Raw genomic sequence first — 19,907 nt, forward strand, 5'->3', positions numbered from 1 at the left:
AACACCTGCTCATTTTTTGCTTAAACCATCTGGAACTGGGTTTCTGGTATTTGCAACTGAAAGAGTTCTGAGCAATACAAAATGCAACCCTTCTTGGTTCTTCTGTTTTAGGAGAAAGTGTAGGAAGCCTTCACAGTTGAGGCTTCTTGTCTTGTTCTGTCCCTTTGTGCTGCTTCCCTCCTTGTTTCTACCTCTAACGTATAATTACTCCTCCTTTCTAAATCAAATTCTTCCCTGCATGACAAATAGTTCCAATGCAGCTTACAACTTCACTTTTTATGAAAAATTCCACTGTTAATAATTGAGTTCATATTGCTCTGTTACTGTGAATACAGCCCCAGAAGAGAAAAATATTTCAATCATATTGACTCTGCCTTTTGTCTGGGCGTTCTAATACCAAAACCCTTTTTAAAATGCCAGTTGCCTTATTGTTATTTTGACTTTTTGAAATGTATCATTCTATCAACATCAACTAAGGAAAAATTGTTTTTCCTTAATTAGCATTTATTGATTTTAATTTTTTATAATTGACTCAAATTTTTAAAAATTGATCTTTGCTAGCATTTAAAATGTGATTTTTAACTTACTGGAGTTTAAAAAAGATTTCTGAATTCAGTATTTCAAAGACTGAAAACATCACAAGATTATCTCCAAAAATAAAGTCGGAGTGACATCTAGTGGCTCTTCTGGATCACTAAATAATCACTAAAGTAACTATAGGCTATATTGTTAAATTTTAGGTTTGTAAGGTCATTTAGTCCTTGTAAAGAATGGCCCCAAACCATTTCGAATAAACAAAAATCAATCTTATTTTAAAGGTGCAGACTTTTACTAAAGAGATCTTGGTGACTTGGACCCGATAAGACCAGAATCGCTCAATGTCCTCTTGCTTGTTCCCTCTTCTCAGTCCTCATTAGCCTCCTGTCTGATTACCAAACAGACCAAGCACATGATTGAAAACCGGGTCCCACTGCCCCCCACTTCCCCACTCCAATGTTCACATCAGCCCCTGCCTCCTGTCCTACAGGTCTCTGCTTAAATGTCAATGAGACCTTCTCAGACCACACACTGAAATGGCACCTCCGCACTCCCTAACCTCCTTACCCTGTCCTCCTAACACCTATCCCCAACTGACATATTTGAATTTATTTGTGCATTGCTCATCTTCCTTCACAAGAATATAATAATAATTTAAATTTTTCCATTTATTCTCTTGGAGACATCGGGGATTACCTGCAGAAAAACGCATTTTAATAGGAAGTGAAGCCATAAGTATTAAATAGAAAGGTTTAAGTTTTGTGGCTAGACAACAATTTCTAATATTTTGTTTTAATCTTTATTTTCTACCAGAGCATGATATAGCAAGAAAATATTTTAGTTACTTAATATATGATTTCTATTGTATCTTATATTTGTATTTGCACTCTGGACCCTAAAAACTAGGAAAGTTTTCTTTTCTTTTTTCAAAGTCTTTAGTTAAAAGAATTTGTGATTCAAACCATAAAAAAGTAATTAAACCCGTGTGTATACAACAATTGATGTGCCCAATTCTCTGCATTTTAAACGGTTTTGCAGTATATGTCATGGTATTGTTTAGATGTTGAATTTAAAACAGCTTCTTAGCTTTCAAAATAAAGAGTTTATGATAAAGGGAGAGGTCCAGAGTCCCTTTGCCATTCATTCATTCATTCATTCCACGATATCCGTAAGGCACCTGCCACATGCCAAGTGTAGCATTTGAACAGAGAGTAAGAAACAAAGCCCCTGCCTTTGTGTATACAATAAAACATTTTAACGGCATTTAATATTGCTTTTATTATTTGTAATTTACATAATTAAAAATTTCTTACTATTTCCAACTCATTTATACACAATATTCATTCACCCAGATGTGTAGGTTCTCTGTGTCTGTAATGTGACTGCTAATAGAATTAACAGCACAAGTTGCATTGTTCACACTCACGCCTTTTCCCTCCTTCCATTCGAGCACTACCTTGGGAAGCAGCGAGGGGCTGAGTGTGTAATCACAATATAATCTGATAAATGCTATATTCGAGATGAGGGCAGAGAGCAACTGAAGAACAACGGCGGAAACAACTCTCTGGCGGCAAGAGGTTCGCTTGTTTTGAGAAAACAGCTGTCTTAAAGCACATTCCGACCCAGGACACAGTATAAGCAAAGGCAGAAAGGTGAAAATTGTTAATCTGTTCATCTGAAATGCTCAAAGAGGAATTTTAGGGTGGGAGCTGAGGAGGGGTTGTAAGACGAAGCAGGGCTAGACGTGCCACGTTTGGGCTTGACTCTCACGGGAAAGGTAAGACTTGTGCGCGTGAGTGTGCAGCTGGGAAGATCATTTGGGAGATAATGTCGAGAATGGCCGGGGGGCGTTCGGATGGGGGCAAGGCTGGGGCGGGAAGACCAGTGTGGAGGCCGTACAGAAAACGAAAGGGGTTGGGTAGAAGAGAGAATAAGCGGAGGCCCGAATCCGGGAGCATCTCTGGAGGAGGACTGGCAGGCTTTGCGGCCCGACCGGGAACAACCAGCCCCCTGGGGGCCCGAGAAGACGCGCTCGGTTGCCGCGGCGACGGCTTGCGGGTGGGGGGGAGGCGCCCCGCTCCGCCGCGCCCGGTCCGAGCCCAACGGTCCCCGCCGCAGTCGCGCGGGGCAGGCGGCGGCCCGAGACCCAGCGCCGCGAGGCCGGGGGCGCGGGGAGGGGGCGCGGCCAGCGTCCGGCGCCGCCGCCGCCTCCAGGGAGAAGCCGCTGCTGTCGCCGCCGCGGGGTTTGGGGGCGGAGAGTGGGGAGCCGCCCCCGTCCCCCGCCGCACGGTGGACGTCGGTGCGGCCGCCGCGGAGATGCGGCGGGTGTCGTAGGATGAGGTGGTGGATCGCAGGTACCTAGTGGGGCGCGGTCTGGGCCACAGGATGAGGGGCGGGTCGCTCTCAGAGGACCGGAAGCAGCTCATGTTTATTTCTGGGTCCTTTCTGCGCCTTATGTTTGTTCTGCACACGACAGTTGCCTAATAGTTTGTACCGGCATGGACTGAGACTGTTTTCAGGGGCCACTTCGGGGCTGCGAGACCTCCGGAGGCAGTGGCTGTAAACTTGGGGCATCAGGAGCAGAGGGCTGTGCAAAGTAAATGATTTGCAGGGTTAACCACGGATCCCCCGTAACATTGCTGACTCCTCTTTCGACTGCGCTTCTAGGAGAATGGAGGGCTGGGGTATGCGGGGCGGGGTGGGGGAAGAGATAGAGATGGGGAAAAAGTGCAGATAAAGGGGAATATCAAGCCTTGGGCATGTAACCAGCCTCTCATCTCAAGTAAGACTGGATTAAAAGCTCTGCATGGGTCTTTCAGCTTGAACTCTGTCAGTGTCATTGGGAGTCTGAGCTTTCCCGATTATCAGTACCACCCAGAATCACAGTGAATTCGTAAGTCTCCATCCTTTCCCACAAAACTCTGCTCCACATAGGCTGTACCAGGTTTTGTTCGTGCATGATGGTGCACCTTAAGGTCGGGTGAAAGTAGACAAGGAGTATGGTTAGCTATTTCTCAGGGGTTTTTGACTAACAACCCCCACTTGCTGCCACTCACCTCCACTTTGGGAAAGAAAGGGCCAGCACCTTCCAGTATTCCAGAGACCAGTCGGTCAGGACCATTTTACTGTGCCTAGGTCATGGGGTGGGAACGTACCATACTTAATGTTTTTAATTGGATGCAGTTACTTTTTGTGTTGTGGAGAATTTGGTTTTCCTGGCATAGAGATATTACTCCCCAAATAAAATGTAGACAGGTATTGACAATTTATTTGATATGCATTCAAAGCCTCTTCTACTATGTTTTTACAATGAAGACTCAGTGTTGTCTAGGATGTTAGAGTGACCCACTTTAAAGCTACTGCCTATTAAATAGTGCCTCTTGTGTACCTAAAGTAGATGGCCCCAGATCATATGATGCAGTAGGCTGAATAATAGCTACCCAAAGATAATAGGCCCTAATCCCTGGAACCTTCAAATCTTACCCAAAAGGAAAAAGGATCTTTGCAGATTTGATTAAGTTTGGGATCTTGAGACGTGGAGATTGTCCTGGTTTATCCAGGGGGGACCTAAATGTAATCATAAGTGTCTTATAAATGAGAGGCTGAGGAAGATTTGCCACAGACACAAGAGGAAAAGACACACATGCATACAGAAGGCAAAGAGGCAGCACGACCACAGAAGCAGAGATTGGAGTGATGTGGCCATAAGCCAAGGAATGCTGGCAACACTAGGAACTGGAAGAAGCAAGGAATATGTTCTCCCTTATCAGCTCTAGAGGGAGCTCAGCCCTGCTGACACCTTACTTTTGGGCCTTTGAGATTGATTTTGGACTTTCGGCCCGTACAACTATGTGAGAATGCATTTCTGTTGTTTTTAAGCCAGCAAATTTGTGGTAATTTGTTATGGCAGCCACTGGAAACTGATACATATGGTCACACTCATAAATAACAGGATACTGTATTGATAAATATTTTAAAGCTTTCTAGGTGGGGAAGTAGTGGAAACTACTACACATTTTCTTAAATCCTGTAAAATCTAAGGAAAGGATTTGCATGGGGTAAAAACTGAAAAGAAATTAAGTGCATAGGAAAGAGGTAGCCTAGCACTTAAAACACTATTATTTAAAAACTTGAATCAGTATTATTAATATTTCACTGTATTTTCTCTGGCAGAACAGAATAAAGGTAGAAAATGACTTAGGATTGTTCCTTAGCTTAGTGGTTATTGGACACCCATCAAGTGCATATCAAATAAGAGTTGCAGACACCTGGGGATTGAGTTCCAGGTTGGGAGGAAAGTAGAAATGCGGTAGTGTTTCTACTTAAGAGAATTTAAAACCTGCCTAAAAGGATCATCTAGTCATCTTGAGAGGAAGACACTTTGGAGTTCTCATGGTACAGGAAAAAGCAGTAATTGATTAATAATCTGGGACCCAGGCAGCTAGTGTACACCCCTCATTCTCACCCTCACCCCCCTTCCAATACACCACCAAAATGTATATCAAGCAACCAATTTATTTCCTCTTTTTAAAGTTTTTGTTTTGAAATAATTTCAAACTTATAGGAAAGTTGCACAAATAATCCAAAAACAATACAACTGATTTAATATACTCCCTACCTGGATACCCATGGAACTTTTAACATTTTGCCACACTTGTTATATCTGTTTTCTACACCTTTCAGAGTAGGTTGTGCACATTATGCTTCTTGAACACTTAATACTTCAGGTGTATTTCCTAAGAAAAAAGATATTCACCTATGCAGCCACATATGTAAATTTATTTATTTAGAGCTCAATAATTTGTACAGAGTTCAAGAAATTTAACATTGCTATAAAGTATACCATCTGTATTCTAGTTTTTTCCAATTATCCAGTAATGTCCTTTTGGGCTTTTCTCCTTCATTATTAGATCCACTCCTAGATCATTTGTTGCATTTAAACGTCATTTTCTCTTTGGTCTCTCTTTTTTAATTTGGTAACTAATGCACAATACAAAATTTTCCATCTCACGTACTCTCAAGCATGCAATTTCAGTGGTATTAATCACAGTCACAGTGTTGTGCTAAATCTATCACTATCCATTGCCAAAACTTTTCTATCACCCCAAACAGAAACCCTGCACACTTATGCATCAATTCTCCATGCCCCCTTCCCCTGTTCCTGATAATCTATACTCTACATTCTGTCTCTATGAATTTGCATATTCTGGTAATTTCAAATAGGTGGACTCATACAACATTTGCCCTTTATTTGTCTGGCATGTTTTATTCAACATGATGTCTTCATGGTTCATCCATATTGTAGCATGTATCAGAACTTCATTCTCTGTGTGTGTATATATATATATATTCCACTGTATATATGTATATACCACATTTTATCGATGGACACTTGGGTTGCTTCCATCTTTTGGTAATTTTGAATAATGCTGCTATGAAGATGAATGTGCAAATAAAGTTTGAGCCCCTACTTTCAGTTCTTTTGGTGTATACCTACATATGAGATTGCTGGGTCATATGTTAATTCTATGTCTCATCTTCTGAGGAACTGTTTTGCACAGCAGCTACACCATTTTATATTCCCACCAACAATGAATGAAAAGGTTTCTTATTTTTCCACGTCCTTGCCAGTGCTTCTTATTTTTCATTTTTTCAAGTAATAGCCTTTCTAGTGGGTACGAATTGGTAGGTCGCTGTGGTTTGAAATGCATTTCCCTTATGGCTCATATGTCAAGCATCTTTTCATGTGTTTATTGGCTATTTTTATATCTTCTTTGGAGAAATGTTTTCTCAAGTCGTGTCCCCATTTTTTAATTGGGTAGTATGTCTTTTTGTTGTTGAATTGTAGGAGTTCTTTGTACATTCTGGATAGTAAGCCCTTATCAGATGTATGGTTTCCAAATGTTTTCTCCCAATCTGTAGATTGTCTTTTCATGCACAAAAGTTTTAAATTTTGATGAAGTCCAATATATCTATTTTTTCTTTTGTTGTTAAGAATCCACTGCCTATATAAGGTCCTAAATGCTTTATATACATGTGTTATTTAATTAAAGCTCACTTATTTTGATGTGGGAAGCATGTCCTTCAAATATAACCCCCTATATTAATTTTAATTTTTCAGAGACATGGGAAGTTTTTTTTTTCTCATTATTATTAGAACTTCAATTTTCAAATCTGGGTCAATGCTCATTGCCACCAGAGATATATTATTGATCCTCTTTTCCTGCATCCCTGAACACTGAACTGGAGAGGTTTTTGCCGGAAAGGAAAGGGGAACATAAAAAACATTGTAAATAAAAACAGAGTCCTAAAAGGTCACACTGAGTCGACTTCAGTTGGAGCATACTGTATGTCAAGGTAGAGGCAGGAGATGAAGCTGGGAAGTTGGTTAGGCCAGATTGTAAAGAGTCTTAGTTCAAATCTTACTTTGCAGGCAGTGGGCAGACTTTAAATTAAAAGATCATTTTGCAGTATTTTGTAGTAGGCCTCCCAGAGTTTATGAAAACATGAAAAAATCCAGTGGAAGTTAAATGATCTAAATTGGGTATATAAAGATTCCTTCCTCATGATAAGTCTTGTTTACAGAGTAAAAGATATCACAGAGACAGAGTCAGTAGAATTTGGTGATTAATAGGAGGTGGAGTTTGAAAAGATGGAGTATGGAGGAAGACACTGAAACACGTAACATGGGAAGTAGGGTGTACAGTACCATTATGTGTGAAAACTTGAGAAAGCAATTCTAGTGGGAAGAAGAGATCAGTTAGGGAACAAGATGAGTTTAAGATGACTATACATCTATACAGACATGTCCAAGGAACAAAAAATTCGTCAAAATTTAATTAGAGGCAAACACAATGTTAAGAATACAGAGATGAATAAAGATGTGTTCTCCCCAGGAGCTCACACACTGATGAAAAATAATTGCCTTTATAAGTGACTAAGTGCACTCGGCCTGTGCCATTAATTGATCTATAAAGTTACTCTCATAAAAAGAGAAGGGAGAAAGAACGTACTTTTATTGCATGCTTTCTGTACACTAGGTCAGAAATGGCAACTATATTTCACCGAGCTTGCCAACTCCTTTGGTTAGTGGGTATGCAGAGCACTGTGAGGTGAGGATTGTGAGAGGCACCCAGACTCAGCAGCACTCTCGATATGCCATACCTGTCTGTGCTAGAAGCTTTATAAATTTCCACCAGCCTTTTAAAGTATGTAGCATCTGGTCTCCTTTTTTTCCTTCTTGTCCAGGCTCACAGTGGCAGAGTGAAATTTGAACCTTTGTGTGTTTGACTCTAAAGGGCCATGCTTTCGTTACTGTGCAGCTCTACCTCCCAGGGAAAAGGACAGAGCTACAGACATAGATTTGGGGTTCAGGTACTCATAAGTAATAGCTAAAACTGTTAAAAAGAGTGGGTGAAACTGACCAAAGAACCTGGATTTTAGAGAACCATATGGGAAAAGGAGACAGCTAGAGGGTAAAAAGTAACAGGAGGAACTAATGAGCAAAAGCAGAGGTCCCAGGAGGGAAAGGTGGTAAACAAAACTAAAAACTGTAAGAGATTTTAGATAGCATAAGAGCTAAGAAATAGGACCTTGCTTCCATCCATTATTGAAATGTGTTTGGTGAGATGTGAGAGAGCAGTTTTAGTAGGTGTAGAGGCAGAAACCCATTACAGGCATTGGCAGAGGTGGGAACCTTCAGGACAGCGACAAGACCAAAAATTGGAGGGATGTGGAGGGTGGGGTTGTTTGAGCGTATTTGTAGGGCAGAGAGAAGTTTGACTTATTGTTGTTTCTTGCCTTATCAGTTCTGCTGCATGAAATGTTTCAATCTGTGCTTCTTTTATTAAAAAAATTTTCCTCTGGTTTACCTTAATCTAATAGTGTTTAGGGTCTCTGACATGCATGTTAATAGTTTGTCAATTTTTAAAATGTTTTATGGCCTTTATTTGGGACACAGAAATTTTCTTTCTTATAAGGTTTATTATTAACTTTATTCCAGGTGTTCTGCGCTTTGCAGCCTTTAGCAGGTGTTTGTTTTTAAGCGAAATTGTCAGTAAGTTATCGGTTTTTGCTGCTATAGTGCTGTTAAAACAGACTCTCTCTCTCTCTCCCTATATATATATATATTTAAATATATATATATTTAAAACAGTATTATCCGCATGCCATACAGTCCATCTTAAGTGTACAATCAGTGGCTTGGTATAATCACATAGTTATGCTTTCACCACTACAGCGAAACATGAGAACTATCTCATTTCTTCTGAAGAAAAAAATCCCACCCTCCTTATATCCCCCTATTATTATTATTATTATTGTTATTTTTTATTAATTAAAAAATTAACTAACACAACATTTAGAAATCATTCCATTCTACATATGCAATCAGTAATTCTTAATATCATCACATAGATGTATGATCATCATTTCTTAGTACATTTGCATCGATTTAGAAAAAGAAATAGCAAGACAACAGAAAAAGAAATAAAATGATAATATAGAGAAAAAATAAAAATACAAAATACAAAAAATATATATAAAAAACAAACAAACAAACAAACAAAAAAACTATAGCTCAGATGCAGCTTCATTCAGTGTTTTAACATGATTACTTTACAATTAGGTGGTACTGTGCTGTCCATTTTTGAGTTTTTGTATCCAGTCCTGTTGCACAGTCTGTATCCCTTCAGCTCCAATTACCCATTATCTTACCCTGTTTCTAACTCCCGATGGTCTCTGTTACCAATGACATATTCCAAGTTATTATTATTTTAAAAAAAAATATTTTTATTGACAAAACAATATGAGAACACAAACATTCTTAACATATAAACATTCCATATATGGTGTTCAATCAGTGGCTTACAATATTATCACATGATATTGTATATTCATCACTGTGATCATTTTTTAGAACATTTGCATCACTCCAGAAAAAGAAATAAAAAGAAAAAAGACACGGTAGCTCAGCAGGCAGAGTTCTCGCCTGCCATGCCAGAGACCCGGGTTTAAACTCATACATACTATTCCCCTTAACCCTCCCTCTCATTGACCATTTGTGTATTTTAACCTTTGTTCCCCTTATTATTTGTTTATCTTTTTAATCCATATTTTTTACTCGTCTATCCATACCCTAGATAAAAGGATCATCAGACACAAGAATTTCACAATTACACTGTCACATTATAAATGTTGTATCTTCATATAGTCATCTTCAACAAACAAGGCTACTGGAGCATTACTCTTCAGTTTCAGGTTCTTCCCATTAGCCACTCAAATACACCATAAACTGAAGAGGGATATATATATATAATGCATAAGAATAACCTCCAGGATAACCTCTCGACTTTGTTTGAATTCTCTCAGTCACTGACACTTCTATTTTTTTCTCATTTCTCTCTTCCCCTTTTTGGAATTTCCCAATCCCTTGATGCTCATCCTGGGATTTCTGTCCCGTTTTGCCCAGGAGATTCACACCCTTGTATCCCCCTATTATTGATATTTAGCTTTTCTATAATGCCTTTGTTACAATTAGTGAAAGAATATTACAATATTATTATTAATTACAGACTTTAGTTAACTTGAATTGTTTTTCCCCTAAACACTGTATTATCAACACCTTGTAATAGTGACATACATTTGTTCTAGCTCATGTAAGAACTCTCTTATATTTATGCAATTAGCCACCATCATTCTCCACTCTGGGCTTAGCTAAGTTATACAGTCCCAGTTTTTATCCTCTAGATTTTCCTCTGGTGGCAAACATGACTCTAACTTTCCTCTTTCCACCATGCTCATACTCTACTTTGTTAATTACACTTACGGTATTGTGCTACCATCACATAATATTGTGCTACTCATTTTCAAACCTTTTCAATGAACCTTATTAAACATTCTGTGTTTCTTATTCATCGATTGCCTAATCTCTGCTCACTTTCTGTCTCCTGGTATCCTGTGCTCTCAAATTTAATTCTCAGAGTTTGCTCATTATATTAGTGAGACTATGCAATATTTGTCCTTTTTTTTTTTCTGGTTTATTTCACTCCACACAACGTCTTCAAGGTTCATTCCCCTCATTGCCCGCCACATGACTTCATTCTTTTCTGCAGCCGCACAGTATTCCATTGTGTGTATACACCACAGCTCACCTTCCATTAATCAGTCGCTGTCCCTTAGGATACCTCAATCCATCCATAATGCTGCCACAACACTGGTGGGCAAATGTCTATTCATGTCCCTGCTTTCAGTTCTTCCAAGTGTCTACTTAGTAACAAGATTGTGAGGTCATATGGCAATCCTCTTCTTAGCTTCCTGTGGAACCGCCATACTGCTCTCCAGAGGGGTTGCACAGTTCTTCCCTGCCAACAGCGAATAGGTATATCTCTTTGTCCACATCTTCTCCAGCAATTGTAGTTTCCTGCATTTTTTTTTTTTTTTAACATGGGCAGGCACCAGAAATTGAACCCGGGTCCTCGGGCATGGCAGGCAAGCATTCTTACCTGCTGAGCCACCGTGGCCCACCCACTTTTTTTTTTTTTTTTAACATTTTTACTGTTTAATATAGCATATATACAAAGCAAAGAAAGAAAAAAAGCAATAGTTTTCAAAGCACTCTTCAACAAGTAGTTACAGGACAGATCCCAGAGTTTGTCATGGGCTACCATACCATCCTCTCAGATTTTTCCTTCTAGCTGCTACAGAATATAGGAGGCTAGAAGCATCACAATAAACTTTTTCTTTTTTGTGATAAATAACACATATACAAAAAAATAAATTTCAAAGAACAACACAACAATTAGTTGTAGAACAGATTTCAGAGTTTGGCATGGGTTACAATTCCACAAGTCTAGGTTTTTACTTCTAGCTGCTCTAAGATACCGGAGACTGAAAGATCAATTTAATGATTCAGCTCTGCTTATTTTTTAAACAGTTTTATTCATGTACCATACAATCCATTCTAAGTATACAGTCGATGGCTCCTGGTATAATCACATAGTTACGCATTCATCACTGTAATCTCTATGAGAACATTTCCATTTCTTCTGAAAGGAAAGAAGAAAATAAAAAAAATCTCATACCTCTCCCTTATATACCCCTCTTATGGACATTTAGCTTTGGTATATTGCCTTTGTTGCAATTAATGAAAGAACATTACAATGTTACTGTTAACTATAGACCCTAGTTTGTATTGATTGTATTTTTTTTCCATAGACCATCCCATTTTTAAAACATTGTAATAGTGACATACATTTGTTCTCATTTATGTCAAACCTTTCTTATATTTGTACAGTTAACCACCATCATTATCCACTCCAGTTTTGCTAAGTCATACGATTCCAGTTTTTATCCTCTATCTTTCTTCTGGTTCCATACATGCCGCTGGCCTTCTTCTTTAGGCCGTACTCATACTCAGCTTTATCTATTACACTTACAATATTGTGCTACCATCACGCGGTATTGTGCTGTCCATTTCAGAAACTTTCCAATCAATCTTGTTAAGCATTTTGTACTCCTTAAGCATCAAATGCTCAATTTCTACCCTCTTTCTATCTCCTGATGACCTGTTCTCAAATTTAACTCTCATAAAAATGATCATGGTGATGAATACATAACTATGCAATGATGCTGTGAAACAGTGATTGTATACATTGTATGGATTGTATGGTGTGTGAATGAATATATCTCAATAAAATTACAGTAAAAAATTTAACTCTTTATAGTTAGTTCATATTAGTGAGACCATACAGTATTTGCCCTTCTGTTTCTGGCTTATTTCGTTCAGCATAATGTCTTCAAGGTCATCCATATTGTTGCATGCATCATAACTTTATTCTGTCTTATATACAGCTGCATAACATTCCATCATATGTATATAAAACAATTTGTTTAGCCACTCATCGGTTGATGGGCATTTGGGCTTCCCCACCTATTGGCAATCGTGGATAATGCCACTGTAAACACCTGTGTGCAAATGCTTATTCATGTCCTTGCCTTCAGTTCTTCCGAATATATACCTAGTAACGGGATTGCTGGATCATATGGCACTTCTATACTTAGCTTCCTGAGGAACCACCAAAATGCCTTCCGGAGTGGTTGCACCATTCTATATTCCCACCGACAGTAAATAAGAATTCATATTTCTCCATGTCCTCTCCAGCACTTGTAGTTTTCTATTTTTTTATAATGACCATTATAATAGGTGTGAGATGTGATTTGATTTGCATTTCCCTAATAGCTAGTGAAGTTGAGCATCTTTTCATATGTTTTTGAGCCACTTATGTTTTTTCTTTGGAAAAGTGTCTATCCATGTCTTTTATCCACTTTTTAATTTGGTTGTTTGTCTTTTTGTTGTCTAGTTGTAGGGTCTCTATATATTCTGGATATTAAACCCTTATCAAATTTTTGGTTTCCAAATATTGTCTCCCATTGAGTAGGCTGACTTTTTGGTTTCCTGACGAAGTCCTTTGTTGCACCAATGTATTCAGTTTTAAGGAGATCACATTTATCTATTTTTTTCTTTCATTGCTTGCTCTTTTGGTGTAAGGTCTAGGAAAACACCACATAATGCAAGATCTTTAAGATATTTCTCTACATTTTCTTCTAAGAGTTTTATGGTCTTAGTTCTAATGTTTAGCTCTTTGATCCATTTTGAGTTAATTTTTTTTATAAGATATGAGTTAGAGGTCCTCTTTCATTCTTTTGGATATGGTTATCTAGTTCTCCAAGCACTATTTGTTGAAGAGGCTGTTCTGTCCCAGTTGAGTAGGCTTGGCTATCTTGCCAAAAATCAGTTGTCCATAAATGAGAGGATCTATTTCTTTTTTTTTAATTAAATTTTTTTTAACATAACAACATACAAACATGAATATTCTTATCATATGATCATTCCATTCTTGGTATATAATCAATAACCCGCAATATCATCACATAGTTGTACATTTATCACCATGATCATTTCTTAGAACATTTGCATCAATTCAGAAAAAGAAATAAAAAGAAAAAAGAAGAAAACTCATACATACTATACCTCTTACCCCTCCCTCTCATTGATTGCTAGTGTTTCCATCTACCCAATATATTTTAGTCTTGGTTTCCCCTCTTTTTTTCCTACACCTCTTATCACTCCCTTTCATTGATCACTAGCATTTCAATCTACTAAATTTATTTTAACATTTGTTCCCCCTATTATTTATTTATTTTTAATCCATATGTTTTACTCATCTGTCCATACCATAGATAAAAGGAGCATGAAACACAAGAAAGGGTCTATTTCTGAACTCTCAATTCAATTCCATTGACCAATATATCTGTCTTTATGCTGTTTTGACCACTGTAGCTTTGTAATATGCTTTAAAGTCAGATAGTATGAGACTCCCCCCCTTCATTCTTCTTTTTCAAGCTATTTTTAGCTATTTGGGGTACCCTCCCCTTCCAAATAAATTTGATTATTGGTTTTTCTATTTCTGCAAAGTAAGTTGCAGAGATTTTGATTGGTATTGTATTGAATCTGTAAATCATTTTGGGTAGAATTGACATTTAACTATATTTTGTCTTCCAATCCATAAACACAATATGACTTTCCATTTATTTAGGTCTCCCTTAATTTATTTTAGCAATGTTTTGTAGTTTTCTATGTATAAGTCTTTTATGTCCTTGTAAATTTATTCCTAAGTATTTTATTCTTTTGGTTTTGTATTTTTTTTTTTAAAGACAAAGAATGTTCTAGTTTGCTAGCTGCTGGAATGTAATATACTAGAAATGGAATGGCTTTTTAAAAAGGGGAATTTAATAAGTTGCTAGTTTACAATTCTAAGGCCATGAAAATGTCCCAGTTAAAGCAAGTCTATAAAAATGTCCAAATTAAGGCACCAATAAGAGGTAACCTTCACTCAAGAAAGGCTGATGAAGTTCAGGATTTCTCTCTCAACTGGAAAGGCACATGGCAAACATGGCAACATCTGCTAGCTTTCTCTCCAGGCTTCTTATTTCATGAAGCTCTCCTGGGGATGTGTTCCTCTTCATCTCCACAGGTCTCTGGCTGCGTGGGCTCTGTGATTCTTGTGGTTCTCTTATCATTCTAAAGGGACTCTCTCCAAAACATTTCCTCTCACTAATCAAGACCAACCTGGAATGGGTGGAGTCACATCTCCCTCTAATGACAGGTTAATATCCACAACGGGGTGAGTCACATCTTCATGGAGACAACCTAATCAAGTTTCCAACATACAGTACTGAGTAGGGATTAAAAGGAAAGGCTGCTTTCACAAAGGGATCAGGATTAAAATATGGCTTTTCTGGGATACATGATTGTTTCAAACCAGCACAAAGAACAATTAATTTTTTTTTGTAGTTCATTGTATTCCACCATCTTGCTTACTTTTACATAGTCTAGATACAAGTCCTTTATCAGATATGTGATTTGCAAATACTTTCTTTCAGCGTGTGGCTTCTCTTTTCATCTTCTCCACTGTTTTTTCAGGCCACATTTAAAAATTTTGATAAAGTCCAATTTATCAGTTTTTTTCTTTTACGGATTGCCAAACCCAGTGTCACACAGATTATTCTCCTTGAAGTTTTATGGTTTACATTTTATATTTTAGGACTATGATCCATTTTTTAAACTTTTTTTATTGTATAGTATGACATATATTCATAGCAAAGAAATGAAAAAGCAATAGTTTTCAAAGCACTCTTCAGTGGTTACAGGATAGATCCCAGAGTTTCTCATGGGTTACAATATGATCCTCTCATATTTTTCCTTCTAACTGCTCCAGAATATAGGAGGCTAACAGGCTTAAATACCTTTTTATCATAGCAATCGACTTTTTTTTCCTTCTTTTTTAGTGAAGAATAGCAGATATACAAAAAAAGCTATAAATTTCCAAGCACAATTATACTTATAATTGTATGTAGTTGTAGAACATATTTCAGACTTTGACATGGGTTACAATTACACAATTTTAGGTTTTTACTTCTAGCTGCTCTAAAATACTGGGAACTAAAGAGATACCAATTTAATGAGTCAGCATTCATATTCATTTGTTAAGTCCTATTTTCTATGTATAATTCCACCATCATCTTTGATCTTTCCATCCCTCTCTTTAGGGTTATTTGGGCTATGACAATTCTAAATTTTTGATATTGGAAGGGTCTGTCACTAATATGGGGTAGGGAGATGGAACTATCTGATGTTCTGCGAGGCTGGGCTAGGTTTCAGGACTTATCAGGACCAGGGATCCATCTGGAGGTTGTAGGTTTCTGAAAAGTTACTCTAGGCCCTGGAACCCTTGTGGAATCTTATAAATTGCCCTAGGTGCTCTTTAGGATAGGCTGGAATGGTCCTGGTTGGGGTTCGCTGGTTATGTTAGGTAGCAAGGTCTACCTGAAGCTTGCTAAGAGCAACCTCCAGAGTAGCCTTTTGACTCTATTTGAATTCTGTTTGCCACTGGTACTTTGTTAATTGCACTTCTTTCCCCCTATTTGGTTAGGATCCCATGGTGCCAGGTCTGGATTCATCCCTAGGAGTCTTCTCCCACGTCGCCAGGGAGACTTTCACCCATGGATGTCATGTCCCATGTAGAGGGCAGGGCAATGATTTCACTTGCAGAGTTGTGCTTAGAGAGACAGGCCACACCTGAACAACAGCAGAGGGCCTCCAAAAGTAACTCTTACGCATGCTTATAGGTAGTCTAAGCTTCTGTGCTCCCTACATAAGCTTCGCAAGACATGATCGAGGGCATGGCCTATTGACTTGGGTGTCCCTAAAGTTTGACACAGTTATCAGGGGATTCCCTGATGGTAAAGTTTAATAGTTCCATAGTCTTTCTTCCCTCCCTCAGGGGACTTTGCCAAAACTTTTTGATTATCTGATTAATATACTCTAGGATGTATCCAGGTATTATAATAATCTATACAGGATTAAAGGAACACTTTCTCATTCTGTGCTCTATGTATCAGTTGTTCAAATGAACTATACAGAGAGGTTGAATTAGATTATGCACTACAGAAAATTTCAGTTCCAGATCAAATAACCTTTCTTCCATTGGTCTCAAAGAGTATGTGTGGTTCTAAAATACAGACACTGTCTTCCTTACCCCTATGCTCTGAATTACTTTAACCCCAACCTGTTTGGCTTTGTTCTTATCTCTGAATATCAGGTTACATATATAAAACAGCCTCTCAAAATCCAGAAATAATAATCACCACTCTAGACTTAATGTGTCTGCTCTAAACGCTTACATTTAGGCCCCCATTTTCTTATAACCGTTTTCTAAAGGTGACCATACCATTCTTGTTTTTTGTTTCTGGCTTATTTTGTCTCACCAAATGTCCCGTAAGTTCATTCACATTGTTACATACCTCATGACATTGTTCCTTTTTGTAGCAGCACAGCCTTCATTCATAAGTATACACCATTGTTCACCATTCTCCTTCTCCTTCAGTGAATCCTTCAGCCTCCTGCATTCATTGGGCATCATGTAGAGGGCCCAAAGTCCACAATCCATCCACATTCTCAATTTTAGATAATTGCATTGTTCCCAAGAGTCAGAAAAACAACAAATGCACCTTCACCAAATAGGAGATTTAAACCTCCTTTAACTCTTGTCCCTCACCCCATTATTTACCTCTGCTGTTGCTGTGGTAGTGCTGATGGTTTCCTTTTGAACACAGCTCATAGCATGAAATAGCAGTTTTTCCCCTGTACTATGGACTTAAACATGCTTTGTGGTAGTTAGAGTCAGGTGTCAACTTGGCCAGGTGAAGGTGCCTAATTATATTGCTGAGGACATGAGCCGATGGCATGTGATCCTCATCTGTTGCTGATTACATCTGTAGTCAGCTAGGAGGCGTGCCTGCTTCAATGAATGATGTTTGATTTAATTGTCTGGTGCTTAAATGAGAAAGCTGAACATAGCACAGCCCAAGCAACTCAGCATACCTCATCTCAGCACTCGCAGCTCAGCCCAGGCCTTTGGAGATGCAGAAAGGAATCACCCTGGGGAAAGTTGTTGGAACCCAGAGGCCTGGAGAGAAGGCCAGCAGAGATCACCTTGTGCCTTCCCATGTAAGAAAGAACCTCGGTTGAAAGTTAGCTGCCTTTCCTCTGAAGAACTATACATTAACTAAATAAATCCCCTTTTATTGAAAGCTAATCCATCTCCAGTGTGTTGCATTCCAGCAGCTAGCAAACTAGAACACTCTTTATACAAGAATCATGTCTTTAAGGTAATTCTTACAAGAACTCATTCACATTTCTAGTGTGAGTCAGTGGGACATGTAGGCCTATATAACCCCTTTCAATCTTGTTCATCTTCAATATGGTAATATTACTTCAAGACCCACTGAAGAATCACCTTCGCTCCTATCTATTCCCTTACATTAGAGTTCAACCTCATTAGCTAACAGTTCACCCATCTCTAGCTTCTATGTATCTCTTAAGATCCCTGTATTCTGTATTATAAGTCTCTGACTACACTTTATGCTTGTATAATCCACTTTTTAGTTAATTCTTAAATAAGATATATGAGGTGTGTTGCATTTTTTTTTTGCATACGAGCATCTGATTGTTCTAGCACCTGACATTGAAAAGACTATCTCCATTGAATTGCCTTCGCATTTTTATAAAAAAAATCAGTTGAACTTTATTTGTGTGGACCTATTTCTGAGCATCTACTCTGTTCCATTCACTTATGTGTCTACTTTTTCACCAGTACCACTGGAGATTTATAGTAAGTCTTGGAATCAGGTAACCTGAGTCCTTTGACTGTCTACTTCTCAGAATTGTTTTCAGATATTTTAGTTCTTTTGCCTTTCCATAAAATTTTGGAATTAGTTTATCCATATCTACAAAGAAGATTGCTGAGATATTGATTGGAATTGCATTGAATGTATAGATCATATTGGGAAGAATTGCCATCCTCACAATATTAAATCTTCCAATCTGTGAATATCTTGCTTGTCTTTGGAGATGCAATATTACAGTTGAAAAAGATTACATATTTTCATCCTGCTTATCCTTTTTTTTTTTTTTTTAGAGCAAGTAGGTAGAAAATTTACTAAGTGCGTGTGCAGAGAAGGAACATGCGGGTACTCTTGCAAGAAAAGAGGTGAGGGGTGAGAGTCCCTGGTACTGTGGGGCAATCAGTTTTTATAAATTTTTGTTCCTTTTGTCATTTTTATTAACTATTTTACTATTCTCATATTCTTCTCCCTTCTTGGCAGATGCTTGATCTTAGATAACTCATTCAGTTGGGGTGTCTTGGCTCCACCTTTCTCCCTTCTTTGAGATGTTTGGTCTTGAATGACTTAGTCAGGTGGGGTCATTTGGTCTCCAGGTGCTGTCTATTGCTGTTCTTCTGTCTTTCCCTTGAGGCCTGCCTGCTCCTTGGAATTTGCCCTTTGTTCATCAGCCAGCCACCACCCTAATTCTTACCCTGCCTCAATTTCCCCTCAGAGATTTCTAGATCCCTTAATCTCAGGTAATTTGGGTCAATGGTGTGTCTGCTATAATTACTTCAAGCTGTCAGTGGGTCACAGGCCCTACTTGTGGGAACATAGAAGTCTCTGATTATGCTATTGAGGGTGGCTGGTTTTGCATGGGGAGCAGGAATGTGGCCTCTGGCAAATACTTTGTTGTGAATGCTTCTGATCTGGACTAAACTAGGTGAGAAATTATATACACGGTCTCAACAGAAGTAGGAGCAATATGGAGCTCAGGGTATTCTTTAGAGTCTTTAGAAACACTGTTGGTTGGGGCTTGACTTATTATGACAATTTGCAATATTTGGTCAAAATTTGCATAAGAGTAACTTTTAGACAGACTTTTCAACTCGTTTGAAATTTCTCAGCCACTGGAATTTCATTTCCCTTTTTTTGGTTAACTAATTCTATGATGCAATGGCCTGGCTCATCTTTGCGAGTCATGTTTCACATTGCTAGGGAGACATATCCCTGGAAGTCATGTCCCATGTAGGGAGAAGGTGGTAAGTTTATTTGTAGAGTTTGGCTTAGAGAGAGACTACATTTGAGCAACAAAAGAGTTCTCTGGGTGTGACTTTGAGGCATTAATTACAAGTAGGATTAGTTTTGCTCTTATGGACATAAGTTTCATAAGGGCCTTAGATTCATCAGCCCTTAGATTGAGGGATTGGCTTATTAAATTGGGAGCCCTAGTGCTTAAGAGAATGGCAAGAATTCCCCAGGTGGGGAGGCTTAATAGTTTTAAGTTTTTCTTCAGTCCCTCAAGTGATTTGGCACGTATTAGACAGGTTAAATTAGATAGTCTGCTATAGAAAATTTAAAATTTGAACAAAATAAACGTTTTTTTTTTCTTTTGGTCTCATGCAGAAGTTAAAGTTTAAAAATAC

The 19,907-nt window shown here is 38.3% G+C and overlaps 1 protein-coding gene across 13 annotated transcripts in view; it reads left to right on the top strand.

Moving 5' to 3' along the window:
* The first annotated feature begins 1,991 nt into the window (after positions 1-1,991).
* CCDC158 (coiled-coil domain containing 158) overlaps positions 1,992-19,907 on the top strand; it is a 139,154-nt gene continuing 121,238 nt past the window's right edge. For 7 of the 13 annotated variants that reach the window (XM_077143099.1, XM_077143104.1, XM_077143103.1 and 4 more), the window contains exon 1: positions 2,723-2,891. The gene's annotated coding sequence lies outside the window, so the exon portion shown is untranslated. Of the gene's footprint in view, positions 2,190-2,294; positions 2,315-2,721; positions 2,892-19,907 lie in introns of those variants that run through there. The other 6 variants (XR_013168416.1, XR_013168415.1, XM_077143105.1 and 3 more) reach the window with 3 other exon arrangements.

This window comes from Tamandua tetradactyla, chromosome 24 (genome assembly GCF_023851605.1).
Source record: "Tamandua tetradactyla isolate mTamTet1 chromosome 24, mTamTet1.pri, whole genome shotgun sequence".
Classification (NCBI taxonomy): domain Eukaryota; kingdom Metazoa; phylum Chordata; class Mammalia; order Pilosa; family Myrmecophagidae; genus Tamandua; species Tamandua tetradactyla.